This window comes from Mixophyes fleayi, chromosome 5, assembly GCF_038048845.1.
Source record: "Mixophyes fleayi isolate aMixFle1 chromosome 5, aMixFle1.hap1, whole genome shotgun sequence".
NCBI classification, from domain to species: domain Eukaryota; kingdom Metazoa; phylum Chordata; class Amphibia; order Anura; family Limnodynastidae; genus Mixophyes; species Mixophyes fleayi.
Genome location: NC_134406.1, coordinates 180,156,478 through 180,172,865, shown reverse-complemented (window position 1 = coordinate 180,172,865; position 16,388 = coordinate 180,156,478). Strand labels below are relative to the sequence as shown.

General features: G+C 38.5%; 1 protein-coding gene across 1 annotated transcript in view; it reads left to right on the top strand.

The window, feature by feature from the left end:
• ATXN1 (ataxin 1) overlaps positions 1-16,388 on the top strand; it is a 224,204-nt gene that overhangs the window by 145,359 nt on the left and 62,457 nt on the right. The window contains exon 3 of the mRNA XM_075213105.1: positions 11,703-11,760. The gene's annotated coding sequence lies outside the window, so the exon portion shown is untranslated. The remainder of the gene's footprint in view (positions 1-11,702; positions 11,761-16,388) is intronic.

The following is a 16,388-nucleotide window of genomic DNA, read 5'->3' as shown; positions in this document are numbered from 1 at the left end:
TGTTTCTTTTTTTTTAAACCAAAATTCCTGCTCTAAACTGTTTCTAAACTCTCACAGCCGGATGGAAAAACACAAGAATTTCCTCAGCCACATTAACTTGCCCACATTTGTTTTATCTGCATCTGTAAAGTGTGCCGGAATGGTGCACTGACACGTAAGGGCACATTTATGAAAGGATAAAAAGTGCGAGTGCCAGCGAAAACTAGAGTTTTCAATGGTTACAGGGTGTATCTTCACTTCACCTTATACACAATCAGGGGTTACCACTGACTTTGGCCAGGGAGGGCTTTACCATGTCTTTGCATGGGGTAATCTATTTAATAAATACTTGCACTGCCACAATACATTCTGTTCTTGCCATATCCGAATGGCGGTAATATAACAACCAGTAAGAAATGTTTTATTCTTTTTTTTTTTTTCCTTTATAAATTGCAGTGATAAGTGATTTTTTTTTTTATCATTGCAACTTATCACCAGGACATTCTGATGCATGTGCCCCCTAAAGCAAAGATGCTTCATTTCCCCGCATCCACCTGTTACTTCACCTATTTGCTTCCACCACCTCACCAAAGGCCAGCGCTACCATTAAGTGAAACTAGGCGGTTGCCAATGATTAGGAGGCTCCTACAACCACTGAATGGGTGACATAATGTCAGTCATACAGTGTTTTCAATGTCCCCGTGGCACATTTAGCTCCGGCTGGTGACAGGGAGGGGAAGCAGGCGGTATCTTATTACCTGAAGCATTGTGCAAAGTGCACCTATAAATGTGTCCTATTGGATGGAGGAAACGCCTTCCCCTCTGCAAATGTGTCCGTTTAGCGGTAATCTAGGCTTACACAAATCAAGTTGCATGGTGCCACCAAAGAGAATTTTTGCTATGCTTCAGACAGTTTGTATTGCCTAAATCATCTCCATAGTGTGTAATAAACTTTCTATATACTGCAGAAAGACAAAGCAGATAATCTATTCTTTAATTTGACACTGATTTATATATCTTAAAATGAATGCTTTCATAATCCTTCTAAGAGCAATAACGTGTCAAACAGAAGCAGGAGGGTTGTACTGATCAGCTGATTGTCAATGCAGCAATTCAGGGTGGAGTTCCTATTAGATTAAGGGGAATATTTATGAAAGGGCAAAAACAGACTTTTCTATCGGTAATAGTACTTATTTTCACTGCACCTAATGCATCAACAAGGTAGCCACCGGCTAAGATACTCCAGAGCAGCCTTCTCCAAGACTATTTATCATGTATAAGTACAAGTGTCAACATGATACCTGTTCTGTTATCACCATTTCAGCATGAAATATTTTATAACGTTTTTTTGAACATTTTTCAAATAAATAAAATCTTTATTCAGTTTTATTTTTACATTTTTATTTTTTTTTAAAACGGTAAGCAGGATCACACATGCGCACATCTGCAACGACTGGTCCAGCGAAGCAGTAAAGTAATTCTCACTGCTGCCGGCCATGGAATCATGTATCACCATGGAAGTGAGAATGGCACAGCTGCCTCTGTGATTTTTTTTTTTTTTAAGTATGACCGCAATGAGTCATTTTTTTATTATGTTTTTATTGCCGTGACAAGAATCGATAAAAGTATCATCCTTATCGCCCTGTCGACAGTGCTGCCAACAGTAAACATGCATCTAAACGCATAATTCTTACATTCCCAGAGATCTCGGCTTATAATCATCAGTGGGGAGGAGAACAACGGTCTCTGTTATATCCATCTGTATACATGTTTGAACAACCATCTCTCCTTCAATGAAGTATAGTAAAACACATATACAAATATATATTTCAAAAGAGGGAGACTTGGCCAGTACAGTCCGACCCTACAGATTATAGCCCGTGCTGTGCCCAAGTTGGGTGTATCTTTGTTCTGGCCCAGACTGTAAACCGTTATCATGCATTGTCATAATAAAATACTACTACAAGAGTACTTAACATTATGGAATCACCATTGGTTTTTTTTTTAGCAACCCAACTTGTACTGCACCACTGCCCTATGCTGCAGAATCCCAGGAGGGTGATACTCACTTTCCAGGAACAGACCAGGATAAAATGATACTCTGCTGGCGTGCATATTTTCACATAATCCTACTTTTGACTGCAGAACTAAAATATGTCTGTGGATTGCGAAATGATAGAAACAGGCGGTAGGACATTCTTCATGTGTCTCTAATAGCTTTGCATTTAAATCTGGAAGAAAGTTAATTTCTGAAAGTATCCAATTCTAGGTAGGTTTTTGTAAACCACAAAGTACCTTCATGAACACTGTATAATCACCTTTCTTTGGCAAAGCTTCAGCATGTCAGATCACATATTTATGAAACAGATGCTTTTCCAATTGCTGGGAGATTGGCTTTTTTTCTGAACAGGGGTTATAGCCTGGATACTGTCTTAAAACAAGCAAGACTTGTAATATGATTAGAAGCAATCTTGAACCTACATTTTCCTCATGGAGCTCTGTTTGCAGATGGAAATTATGTTATGAATGATTCGTGGAGATGGATGGCAAGGACATCATATAGAAAAGCCTTATTTCCTGGCATGAATGTGTGAAAAGAAGTTGGCCTCTTAAAATAAGTCTGAGATTTACTTGAAAATGTGTAGGATTTAAGCGTGTCGGTTCGGAGTCCACAGAGGCTTGGAAACTATAGGCGTAAACGGGAAACTTTTGTGGTGTAATAAATTAGACTCAAAGTACATAACAGTTAATACAATATGAATAGGCGTCTTGTAACATTCAGAAATATATGTAATACCCATTAAGAGTTAATACTCTTTGCAGTTAGAGTAACTATCTATTCGCACATAATTGCATGCCTGAGTGCCCAGATTACTAAAACAAGATTTCACACATGAGAGATTAACATAAGATTAAAGGGGTTGAGAGAGTGAGAACTTGAAAACGTTCCCAATTTTGCACAACGTTGCATAACTTTGTCACTGCACAAAAAGTAATTTACTAAGCTGTGAAGCTGCAGGCCCCTAGCACATATGTCATTTATATTGTGAGCTTGGTTTATGCAACTGAATCTGTTTCTATGTGTAGGCGCAGAGCTTAAGGCATAGCTTCCCAAAGGGTTGCTCCGCGGCACCCCTGGGAGCCGCGGCGCTATCACAGGGGTGCCATGGCAAGGAAGAGAAAAACAAAACACACAAAAAATAAAAAAACTTACCAATCCGGTGGCGCCCTGGATCCAGCAGCCTCCTCCCTCCTCGCTTCTCACTGAATGTCGGGCGTGATGACATTCAATGACAAGCAGCAGGAGAGAGAATGCTGGGTTCCAGGTACCGCCAAATTGGAAAGACAGAAGAAATAAAAAAAAAAAAAGTCAAGTATGTTAAGTAAAGAAATGGAGGGGAACGTGAAAGGAAACAGCAATGAAGGGGGCAAAGGAATGAAGGAGGGGCAGAGTGTGCAAAGATGAAGGAGGGCACAGTGTGTGGATGAAGGGGCACAGTGTGAGTTAGCTGTAAATTATTCTGTGACAGAAATATAATTGAAAAAAATATATAAAAATATTATTTTCCCTTGTATTATTTTTGCATACAACTAAATAATAATTTCTGTCCTGACCTAAATACTTATTATTTTTTTTTGACCCAACTACTTATAAAACAGGACTGCTCGGTAATTATTTTGGAGGGGTGCCTTGAAAAATTATGGAGACTCTAAGGGTGCCACAAACTGAAAAAGTTTGGGAACCACTGGCTTAAGGCATTAAGCTGACATTGACCACTATGGTGTGCAAAATGTTGCTCCTCCTGGTGAGAGGAGCCTGGTGGACATTTCTTGCTGAATAAGGGCTTGGCGCTGGCGGAGATTGGGTGCTGACCTATACTGCTTGTACTACCAAATTTATGCGGTAAAGTTGATTTATTCCACAAATACATCAAGGTCTCTATTTATGAGACCAGGTACATTTATCAAGCTGCGGGTTTGAAAAAGTAGAGATGTTGCAACCAATCAGATTCTAGCTGTCATTTTGTAGAATATACTAAATAAATGGATAACTAGAATCTGATTGGTTGCGATAGGCAAATACGCAACTTGATAAAGTTACCCTTACTTTTACCCTTACTTTTCCTTTTATCAATGCCCCCAGTATGGTGAAGGCTATCGCTGGTGGTAGCAATCTTTAGGGGCCTCTGGTGAAGATAATGGTAGGCAGGGTTCACTGTAGAAAATATGCGTTATTATTAAAATAAAGCATTTTTCCTTCATTTTTTTTTTGTTAACTTTATTATATCTTTTTGGAACTAATCTGGAAGTGGGAGCTCAGTACTGGGCATCCAATCACAGTGCATATGTTCAAGTTGGCAATCCAGTTTTGGCATGTGCAGAAGGTCCCTGCATGAGCCCGGTGAGCGGTAAGACTCCTCTCACTGCTGCCAGCCAGTATCATCAAGGAGCTGAGCATCGCTCAGTTACCCTGGTGACAGTTTATTGATAAATGCCGGCGAGAGAAGATTTTCTATCTCTGCGATATTATTTTGTAAGGATTTTGATAAATAGACCCCTACAATTTAGAAATGTGATACATAGAATAAAACCTTACTGATATTCTCTTACTGATTTATTTAAAGCATGAATGAACAAATAATTAAATCTTTTAATGGGTGGTTCCAAATTAGTAGTAAGCAGGGCTTGTTTTTGTATGGCAGGCAGAAGACACTAGAGAAAGATTTGCCGGCTCTCACCAAAGCTTATCTTTACAATTACAGTCTGTGTACAATCACCTTCACTTACAGTAGCTAGAAAGTGACTGCAAGTGCAGTATTGGTAAATGCTTATGTTTAGGATAAAAACGTAGTTAGACATGTTTCAGATGAATATGATTTATTTTCACTCTTGTTTTTTCTGAATCCCTTACTGTTCTACTTTATTTTCCATTCAAATGCAACTTGCAATGAACAGCTAAATAATCCACAAAAAATAGGACTTGTGCATGGTACATATATTGATTCTTGATACACACATATTTATTAAATATTGCATTATTTCCCTGTCAAGTATCATTTCTAATCGCAGCTATAAGAAATTATTCGTCAGCTATTTATTAATTAAGTCCAGCTGGGACAGCGCCTCCAAAAACTGGCAGTCCAACCAGGACGTACCGGCCCAGTGATAACTTTCGCCGCAGTGTCAAAAGACGTGTTTGCCCGGTCCATCCCTGCCTCTGTATACCATATATTAAAGACAGGATGGATACGCAGCCATACAGACCTAATGAATTCCAGTATAATTGAGCCTTGAATTTATTAAACAAGGTCCTTAATAACAGTAAATCATACACGTATTAATAATTCTAAGAGTCCAAAATCAAGGTCCTGTGGTTGTATTTCTTTCACTGCTGTCACAGCGATAGAAAGCAATCTTTCGACATGATTTACTAAGAAAATATTGCTGTCTGGCAATACTGGCTGGCAGCGGTAAGAGTAGTTTTATGCTTTGCTGGGCCAGTCTTGATAGATCTGCGCATTCATGATCCAGCTTCTTGCCGATTCACACATGTGCAGTGTAACTGGAAGCCCTGACTGTAAAGAAATAAAAAAAAATAAAAAAAATCAAGAATATTTTTTTTAAAGATGCTTTTTTTTACCAGTATTCCAATTTAAAAAAAATTCTTTATTGAAATAAATTTAATTGAATATAAAATATGAAATAATTCTTTGAATGTCTCCTGCTCTTGACATCCTGCTGTGCATGGGGAAGCTTTGGCTGGGGAAAGTCTGCATATCTTTCTCTGGTGGCCACTGCCAGTGATGGCATAGTGGTAGCCTTTGATAAATAGGGACGCGTCTGCTTTATCAGAAGATAGGGCTTTTCCCTGCTAAATAGAGCCCACAGTCCCAGCCAACAACCCTGGGTGAAACTATCTCTATTCACAAGGCTTGTGGTTCCCACATGACACAAAACACATAAATCATAAAAGTACATTGTTTGACTCTTTGGTATTCACTAACAGCTTCTGTGTGTAATAAAGAGGAACATATGTGCCAAATATAGTTTAAGTATACATCAGTTTACAACTGACAGATTGCCTACTTCAGGCCCTCTTACAGAACAGGATATTAAGATAACCCCAAACTTAAAATGATAGGAGTCCCAATCTATTATGGGCTTTTCTTGACAGATGGCTGATATCGGGCCGTCTCCCGATGCCCGCTCACTCACTCACACTGTTGTCTAGCATAAGCTCTGGATATACTGTACAGAAGAAGTAGAGTTCAGAAGGGAAAAGATGTATTTCAAAGCAGATCCAAAGGTGAGGTTTTCCCCTCAAAAGATGAAAGTATATTACATTAAACTATAATGTTCATATATAGTGCTGGACCCAAAGTTGCAGTGTCTGGCAGTGGTTTTGGCTTTCATGTAACTAAGGGTATGAGAATGAACATCAGTGTGCATTTAAACTGAGCAATTTGGAATGCATGCACTAAGAAAAATGTGACTATCGATTGACTTCAGCGGAAAGATAAACAAATGTTAAACTGCATGGATAGGACATGCTCCTCTCCACAAAAATGCAACACAGCACAATGCATTTGGAAAACGTGAAAAATGCCTGTGTGTACTACCCACATACCTTTCAGGCAAGTGTGCCGAGATGGATTTCCAACATATAAGGATAGATTGGAAAAGCAAAATATTAACGCTCCTGTATCCTAAAACTGCCACGCCACAACAGTGCTTACTCCAACTCCTGAAGAGATTGCACATAACCACTATACCAATGCCTGCAATGAGGAACTGGGAATCTCAAACACATGTGAACATCTGCAATGCAGTATTCCAAACCTTATACTTATGACAAGCACCAGCTGTTAGGAGCCCTCAGCAGTTTTATCTGTGTATGGAGTAATAATGTTCACTATTTGAAGCAATTTGTCATAATAATTTTAAAGCTGCAGCTCACATAATGTAAGTCATCACCAGTCATGTAATGTAAAATATAAGGGTGATGTTGGACAGGAATGAAAGACAAATATAATGGAAAATGTAATACCTTCAAACTGGGGTCTTTTTATTAACTCCAGCTTTGAAATTATATATATATATATATATATATATATATATATATATATATATATATATATATATATATATAATATATATACATATTTATATCATACTTGCCAACAATGGCAAGTGTTCTCCCGGGAGGTCTGGGGGGCAGGTGGGTGTGTGGGAGAGGGGCTCGAAGAATCGTGTCATTAGCCCCACCTCCAAAATGAGCATCACTATTTTGGGGCAATAAAATAAGGGGGCGTTGCTATACCAGGACGCACACGACATCACTAAGCCCCGCCCCCTCCATTTAATTGACAGGTTTTAGAAAAATTGCCTGCTCTCCTGGGAATCCGGGAGGACTCCCAGAAATTCTGGAGTCTCCCGGACATTCCGGGAGAGTAGGCAACTATTATTTATATCTATATCTATATTATCAAGGGGTCTCCACTGGCGGTAGCACTTTTTAATAAATAGACACCTAAATGACAAGGAAGTAATGGCACTTTTTATTTTATTTACTTTTTACTTATATTCTTAAATGAGATGATACATTTTGTCTAGGCCACAAATAAAACTAGTGACCAATATTTGGGAACCAGTGACCTTTGTTATCCTGCCCTCATAGTATATTATATAGACACTGACCAGACAGAAGGTATATTTCCTAGTAGGAGCTTTTACTTCCAGTAGTGTTCAGTAAACAATATGTGTATCATACAGGCAATGTCTAGATGTGTGGGGCCACTACGTTCCTATCTGTTGCCTGTGCTGTAGCCGTAGGAAGCTAAGACTTTATGTGACCTATACATTATGTTCCTATTCATTTGTGTTTCATCTCTGAGTGAGAGGAAAGTGTTTTTCATGTTACATAGCGCATCAGTTTCGCTGAACAAAATCTAGCAGAGCAACAAATAATAATTGAGACTTGTGTTCCGAGAGGATTCACCAAAGCCTTTTATAAGAAAAAAATGCCCTCTAATGTATTTTGTGCCTGTAGAGATGTAACCCGATTCTGAAGTACAAAGGGATGCTCCTGTACTGCACAGAGTCCTCCTTATTGATTGCTGATATAACTGGCCTGTTGTAAGGGATGATGTAATGCTCATCAAGTTACTAAGAAAAGTGACCTTGAAAGAGATCAAATGGCTGTGCATCAGAGGTAGATGAATGCTAACGAAGTTACCTTGTTTCTTGCTAAATTGGCAATATCCCTACACTCACATTGCAGAAACAGATTACAGAAGCAATCATGCTTAACCTAATAATAGGGGCTATCTATTAGTGAAACAGGAGATTCTACATGAAAGCTGCATTACACAGCAGCATTGCATTTAATGGCGATTCACACTAAGGCGAATAAATTTCTAGCAGATATTTTTCTTAAAACTAGTAAATAGGATGACGTTAAAATTATATATTGTATTTAGACCTAGCAAAATGCCATTAATTCACTATGTAAAACACAAGGCCTAAAGTTCAAGTTGCTTTATATAAAAGAGATACTAGTAACATTCAAAAATAGAAATAGAAATGTTTCAGGAGCTTATAAAAAGAAGCAGTGATTGTGGGGGAAGATGATGCACATCTGCTGAAGGGATTGTCATTTTCTCAGAAAACATTGTGCTTGTGGAATAAAGTAGATTTATAACCCTTTCCAACACCAAGAGCTCTAACTCAGGAAAGCTCTATCTACGGCGAAAACAGTTATCTTTGCTGAATTCACACTATCGATCAATGGATCTCGCCTGTGAAAGCTTACCCATACAAAGCAGTGTATGCACATACAGTTCATTATCAGAAGCTTAGAATGCAGTACGAGTGAGGAAAGTGTATTTGCCCCAAAAAGGGCAGAAAAAATATATCATCCAAATCTTTAAAAAATTATGGTTTTCCATAAAAAGCACTTGTTTTTCCTAACGTATCCTGTCATTTTCTTGAATGATAAAAACATGTCTATTGCTATTTTATGGTCCTAGCAATTTGCCTCCAAACCAGAAATTGTCTATATACCCAGTGGTGTATGTTTGTATGGGTAAGACAAAAGTGGTATAATATTTTTTTGTTTTATTAGCATTTTCTTCGCAAGAAACATGAGCTTATTATTTGTTTGTAGGGCCATTGTACCTTCTATAATTGCCTGATGGCAGAGGCCGTTCAAAATTGCCGTTGACAAATTCTCTATGTTGATATGTAATGTAAATTATCTGTATATTGCATTTGTACTGTATGTTATTCTAAAGAAATTATGTTTTGTAGGTTAAGGAATGATAAGTGTGCAGCATGAAAGTAAAGCAAGGGAGCATGTGGTGTATGTGATAATTAGGATATGTGTGAACCTTAGTAGCGCTATAAAGGTGTGTGGTTTTGAAGTTGTCAGGGAGACATGTAGCTAAAGACTTTGGATTAGTGTAAAGTATGAAACAGTTGGTAATTTCAGCTAAGGAAGCATGCCCAGTTCACAGTCCCCAAAATCAAGCAGTACTCAATGATGGTGACATAAGTAGTCCAACACTGTGACAGTGCCAGACAGTCTAGAAGAGACGCATGTAGTATTGATACAATGTAGATGTGCGATGCATATAAATATGCACTAAAACATTACAGTGCAAATCTTTCATTAGGTAGTCAGCTGAATGTAATAAATTCATGCTCCTTATTTGGGTAAAAATAAAAAGCAAAAAAAGAAATGTAGTAGAACTACTTTGTAGAACCACTGAAAAAAAAATGGGCTCCCGGTTTATTAGCTACCAACAAAGGTTAAAATCATACTTGCCAACTCTCCCGGAATGTCCGGGAGACTCCCGCATTTCGCATGAGTCTCACGGACGCCCGGGAGAGTGTGGCAATCTCCCGGATCTGCCCACTGGGCAGAATTAGGTCCAAAACGCCGCAATTCACCGGGAATCGCGTCATTACGGCATGGGGCGTGGCCAAAATGATGCGATTTTGGAGCCCCGCCCCATGCACGCCCACCTTCCCCGGCAAGCTCCCGGATCAGACTTGCCATAAGTTGGCAAGTATGGTTAAAATTGAGACACTTTAGACTATACCCTGACCCATCTTGGCCACAGCCTTAAACCACCAATTACATCCCTCATTTTGGCATAGCTCTGCAATCAAATCCTCATAGCTACACCATATTTCACCAAGGAGTTCTACACTGTTTCACGAAAAATATTAGACTTGTTATTTATGCAGCTATATAGATTTACCCTGGGACACTTATTGCCACATATGCACAATGTGTAGTCATGCACAATAGTCTTTGCCTAGAGCAGCTTAACACATCTGTTACAGGGTAGACTCAATGGTCGAAGTGGAAATTTAGAAGTGGCAATATGGAAAATATGAGTTAATGGAATTTGAGCGGTTTACAATTAAAGCAGTAGTATTAGTATGGTATACCACCATATACTGGCTCACTTCAACCACTGGATAGGCCTCTAACATACCTCACAACTATCCCATTTTTGGTGAGACATCCCAATTTGCGGTCAAAAGGGGCTTAAGTAAATGTGGGTAGAGTTTTACATTCATTTGCTTTTGCGGAGTTTGGTCAGAAAGGGAGAGAGGCTGATAGTCTCACACTTTCATGATTCTAAATGCTATGATATGGGTACTATGATATAATGAGGATCTCTCAGGCAGCAGAATGTACACAGACAACAAGATGTGCATAACTAATTTAATGAAAATGAAAGCTTTCTTGACAAAGTGTAAATCTGTGTATTTAATATTAATTAATGTGACCCTATCTATGTTATATAGTGTACACTACACTACATGTGTCTGTTGTATAATGGAAGCTATTTTAGTGCCTGCTTCAGGTAGCAAAATGCTTAGCAAAATTATCTACTGTGCCTGTAATCACTGATTATTGGGTCATCACTTCAGCCAGTGTAGAGTGTGCATGTATGTAGCATGTAACTGTTCCCTCTAGTGGGTTGGAGTGGGATACGCTACATCATAGGCATTTGTGTGAAATTCTTACACAATAAAATTCCTGTATTATCCAAAAGGCCCTGGCTGCAGTCATATGTAGGGAAATTATTCTCATAACGGGTGGTTAGCACTTCTGCCTCACAGCACTGGGGTCATGAGTTCAATTCCTGACCACGGCTTTATCTGTGAGGAGTTTGTATGTTCTCCCCGTATTTGCATGGGTTTCCTCCTGGTGCTCTGGTTTCCTCCCGGTGCTCCGGTTTCCTCCCACACTCCAAAAACATACTGGTAGGTTAATTGGCTGCTAACAAATTGACCCTTGTGTGTGTGTGTGTGTGTGTGTGTGTCAGGGAATTTAGACTGTAAGCCCCAATGGGGCAGGGACTGATGTGAATGAGTTCTCTGTACAGCGCTGCGGAATCAGTGGCGCTATATAAATAAATGGTGATGATTATGATAACCACTGTACTGCATGAGATATGGTTTGCATTAGCCTGTGGGACCTTGTCACTTAGTGTTAGGCAAGTACAGAAAATGTGTCGGCAAGCCTAACCTTTGTTAGAAAACATCTGTAAAAACTAGCCAACAATTCACACAAACTGCAATCTTATAGCTATGCTTCAGTAGTCGAGGAACACAACTGTCGGGAATAATTAGCTACGCTGAAAAATTGTTTTTCTTTATTTAAGCAAACGATAATAATATGTCAATTTGTGTTTTTGTTTTAGTTTTATGAAGAAGCTGGAACTTCCTCTATCTGAGACACAGAAACAAATCCCCCAGTAGGTGAGTTATTGTGATTCTTTCATTTTTATTGAATACAAATATTCCAACAACACACCAACATGTAAAACCAAATTGCAACTATTTGAACACTGGGTATTAATTGAAAGTAATTTGTCCAGATTGTACCACTGATGATACACTCTACAAGGTACATTGTGGATCATTCATGTAGTTAAATGAAGATTTTGGAGGCAAAAAGGGAAAAGCCCTGGTGTTTTTTATTGCTTGGCCCTATACATCACCAGTGGCAGTGATTACATCCCCAAACATCACAGCGAAACATGTGCCACAGCAATATTTATTCTGCAGTTGCTATCTGTAGGTGGCAATAATGAAGAAAAATGCTCTATTAATTAGTATTTCAATGGGGGCCCAAAGTGTAAGCTGGCCAGATTTTGGCTTTTACTTTCACTAGTTACCGCTTGATGATAAAATTACCACTCGATGTATAGAGCAAATAAAAAAATATGCCCCTTCATCTTTTTAATGGGTTCTACAGTAAAATGAATAATTTTCTTTGTCATCATTTCTTTATAAGCCACCATAATAATATTTTTTATTATTCTTGTTCTTAACTATCTGGCATAACATGCTGTGAATGTCTGTCACTCATACATCTGTGCGAATATATAGGGATTACTGCACATGTACAGGAATAGTGTTTGGCCACATTTCACTGTCCAGGAATGATCCCAGAGGGTTGACCGAAAGATAACGGAAACAATGGCATAAAGTAAACACTGTTTGTGGCTAAACTAGATGGTTTGACTTTATTGGGAGGGTCTATTTATTGTGTGTTATCTATACATTCATTCTAAGGATGTAAAAATAACACAAGTAACTGCCAGATTATACAGGCCCAGTGACTAGCATATTATACAGCCACTTATACAGACAAAAAATAAACACTGATTACAGCTCAGTTGACCACATTTAAAAGATTATAGATTTCATATGACTCGTAAAGTGCAACACAAGTGATCAACATGATAGCTGAAATAATTATCCATATATAGACCAAATGACCCTTCGATTACAACCTAAATATGAAGCAGTTTTTTTGTCGTTCACTAAAGTTACACTATTTTTGTTGTTTAGTGTACAGCATGATACATGTGTGTTAGTTTGTGTAAAGGTTGCTGTTTTCATGTCCGCTTTAGGTGGCAAAATGGTTAGGTCTACCCCTGAACTGCTATGTCAGCATTCACTTATTATTCTGTCCTCATGTCAGCGAGTGTGAAGTGTGCATGTATGTAGCATGTACCTGTTCCCTCTAGTGGGTTGGAGTGGGTTGTGCTGCATCAGAACAGGGCATTGTGTGAAATTCTTACACAATAAAATTCCTGTATTATCTAAAGGATCCTGCGTACAATATGTAGGGAAATTAATCTCATAGCAGCTTTACTGTAGTAGATATGCTCTGCGGTATGTAGGAGCAGAGCGGGGGGGGGGTCTTGGGGCTAGAGCAGCATGACCGGGCCCTTGCTCGGTGATGGGTATATGGCCTGGCAAAGCACTGTTCGGCCCATGACCATAAGGCAGTACATAGAGAGATTACAGAAGCCACGGTTCTGATTGCAGCTACCACCACTTTTGCTACTCCACTGTATGTAAGCAGGTGTACATGACAATACCTAGATACTCCTAAATAGGGTCACTTGTCATACCACCTCTTTTTCTATTATTCATTTTGTTTTACAACATGCCTCATCCACTTCTCTTTTCATGCCTCTGAATAATGTATACTCTAGCTCTATATAGCAATATCTCCCCTATACCTACAAACGGCTACAGCTGATTTACATTTTTCCAGTATTATATCTCATGTGTCTGCCTATTTCTTTACATTATAAGCTCGTATAGGCCAGTATCTCTCTTCATCTTGTTTCCATGTATGTTTTTTGTTGGACAGTTGTCTTTATTGCAGTTTTTGCAATGCAGGATGTGTACACACTTCATATATATTACATAATAATTATATTACATATAAAGAAAAAGCCTAGCTACTCACCTATTGAATGGAATATCACATATGACAGGGGAATTTTCTGGTGTGATCAGGCAGGGTTGAAAGTCCAGCACCAGTTTATAAAGCAGCTCATATGACCACTAATAGCTTGGTCCTATAGGTAATTATAGACAAGGAGGCCCGGTTTCCTATTTCAGAAATTCACCCGTTAGACTTTTGTGACCAAGTACTTCTGTTAATTTCTCAATTCAGTGAGAAAGCTGATAATCATTGCTAGACCCAGGAAGTAAAAGATAAATCACCCCATGAGATCTACAGTAATTGGTAAGTATTTGCCTGAGGTCTTTTTGCTGGCTCTTCTCTAGATCAATAAAGACATAAATGTGAGGTTTATATTTCACCCTGTTAGACTATACGTAGAGTAGGACTCAGTGGCCATCTTTCTTCTTTATAATTTACCAGCCATGTAACTATATTGTTAAAAGTGATATATTTTGTAATCTTTGCATCAGTAAATTGTTTGCCTGTGGTGTCTTAAACTGTGACCACGTCCCTGAACTAGAAATGTGCCCAATAACAAAATGAAGTATTTTGCTGAAGCAGCAGCTATGTACTCTCCATTCATATATAGTAAGAAGTTATTGGTATGTTCCAGAACACAGACAGAGCTATAGTTTGTCCAGTTGCTCATTTAACCCAAGACCTACATTTACCATGTATCATTTATGTATGTTTATCAAATTGAATTTTACCGTTCTCACTTGCACCTGACAATCTTTCACCACCGATATTAGTACTCACAGATCATGTTTTTATTTAGTTTTAGCTCTATCCATCCACATTTTTTACGTATATTAATTACAATAGCAATACCCTTTATCTACCCACTCAATTACTTTACTTGTCCATCATTCAATAGTGGTTTGCACTCCTTTTTGAAATTTGTTTTTGTATACTCTCTATATAGGAGCAGCAATCACATTAAGGAATCTTAAGAGCACCTACCATCAATTGATGTACATTTACCATAATTTGTGGTATAGCGCTAAGTTACCTGAACTTATTTCCTTGAGGACGGACACCTCAAAAATGTTAGCAGCACCCGGGCACATCACATTGTCAAAAAGATTTGAATGAGCAGAGATTTTTCTCTTCTGATACTAGTGCAATAAATAAATAAATTAATAGCGGCCCAAGTCCCCTAAGAATGTTCCGATCGGAGCCAAGAGCCTAAAAAATGCCAACAAACTGGCAGCTGCTTTCAAGTCTCCCACTGCCTGGCTGACATGATAATAGTTTCAGTGACTTGAACCAGGGAGCAGGAGATTTGAAAACAGTGGTTGAAGTGGAAGGAGTGAAACAGGTGACTTTACAGTGGCTCCCTTATAATTAACAAGTACCATTACATTTCCCCCAAAAAAGCAAATGTGGCCATCACAAATCTCATGTATATCAGTCTTAATACCTCCATCACAACCTGGTAGGATTTCATACTACCCAACTGTCCCAATTCTTGGGGGTCTGTCCAGACAGTCAGGAGTTTTTCTGTGTCTCACCCACCACCGCCCCTGCTGCATTTGTCAATGCAGAGTATTTTTAGGGGAGGTTTGGGGAGCTTCCTTTTGGCAGCAATGTGCATTTACTGTTCTAATCTTTTCTTCTATGAAAAGTTTGTATATCTCATTTTATAGCTTTTACCTTCCTCCAACACACTTGTTTCCACTTCTATTACTTTTGTGAGGGTTAGAAAACCAAAAGTTAAACTTTAAATACTCTTGTTTGGTTTTGGCCTAACTAGGCCACCCTCTACTGAACCCTTTCCAGTTCTCATATACGTTTCCTATAGACGGTGCCCCAAATTCAGTCCTATAAGATGCAGTCTAACCAATGACTTGTACAACAATCCTGGGTGAAATCTGGGAATTGTCCCTAGAAATGAGACAACTGACACCTAAGACGTAGGACTCGTTGTCAACTGGTCCCAGTGTCAAAAAGGCTGAAAACAAATAATTGACCATTATGATTAAAACAACTGTTCTATATTTAAAATTAAATGTAATGATAGGACATGACTAATTCACAGGCAAAAATGACACCAGTGATTCACAGCTCAATAAATAATATAAAACAGAACCAGTATATTTCTCAGGGGCTTTTAATAAGAAGATTCTTGGGAATAGTGTGTAGAATTATATTGATTTGCTGATTTCAAGTGAAACAGCTTTTAAACTTGCTTTTTGTCATAGTATATTCATTTAGAGGCTTTATGTGAAATGGTCTAACTTTTTAAAATCTTTATTGACTTGTTAGTTTTCAGTGTACAATGTAAGAAGATCGTCTTATTAAATAAGTCATGTTTTAGTAATGTGGAAGCAATTGGAGCAGCATTAAAGATGAGTGGCATTTCAAAGATATGGATAAAATAGAATCCACCGTGGATAGGGTTATACAGAGTATTTAGTTCCATGCAGGTGCTCCAAATTCCTACACCCAGCAAAAAGACTTACTTTTACCATCCAGTGAATGCTGATGTCATCAGAGGTCTCTTACAGCTGCATCCTTGTCAAGTTTCGCTCATTTTGTGTGATTTTTTTTTTTTGGGTTTGAAGCATTTTCCATAAGTATCATGCAAAACTGTGACTTCCGCAAAGCTTCACCA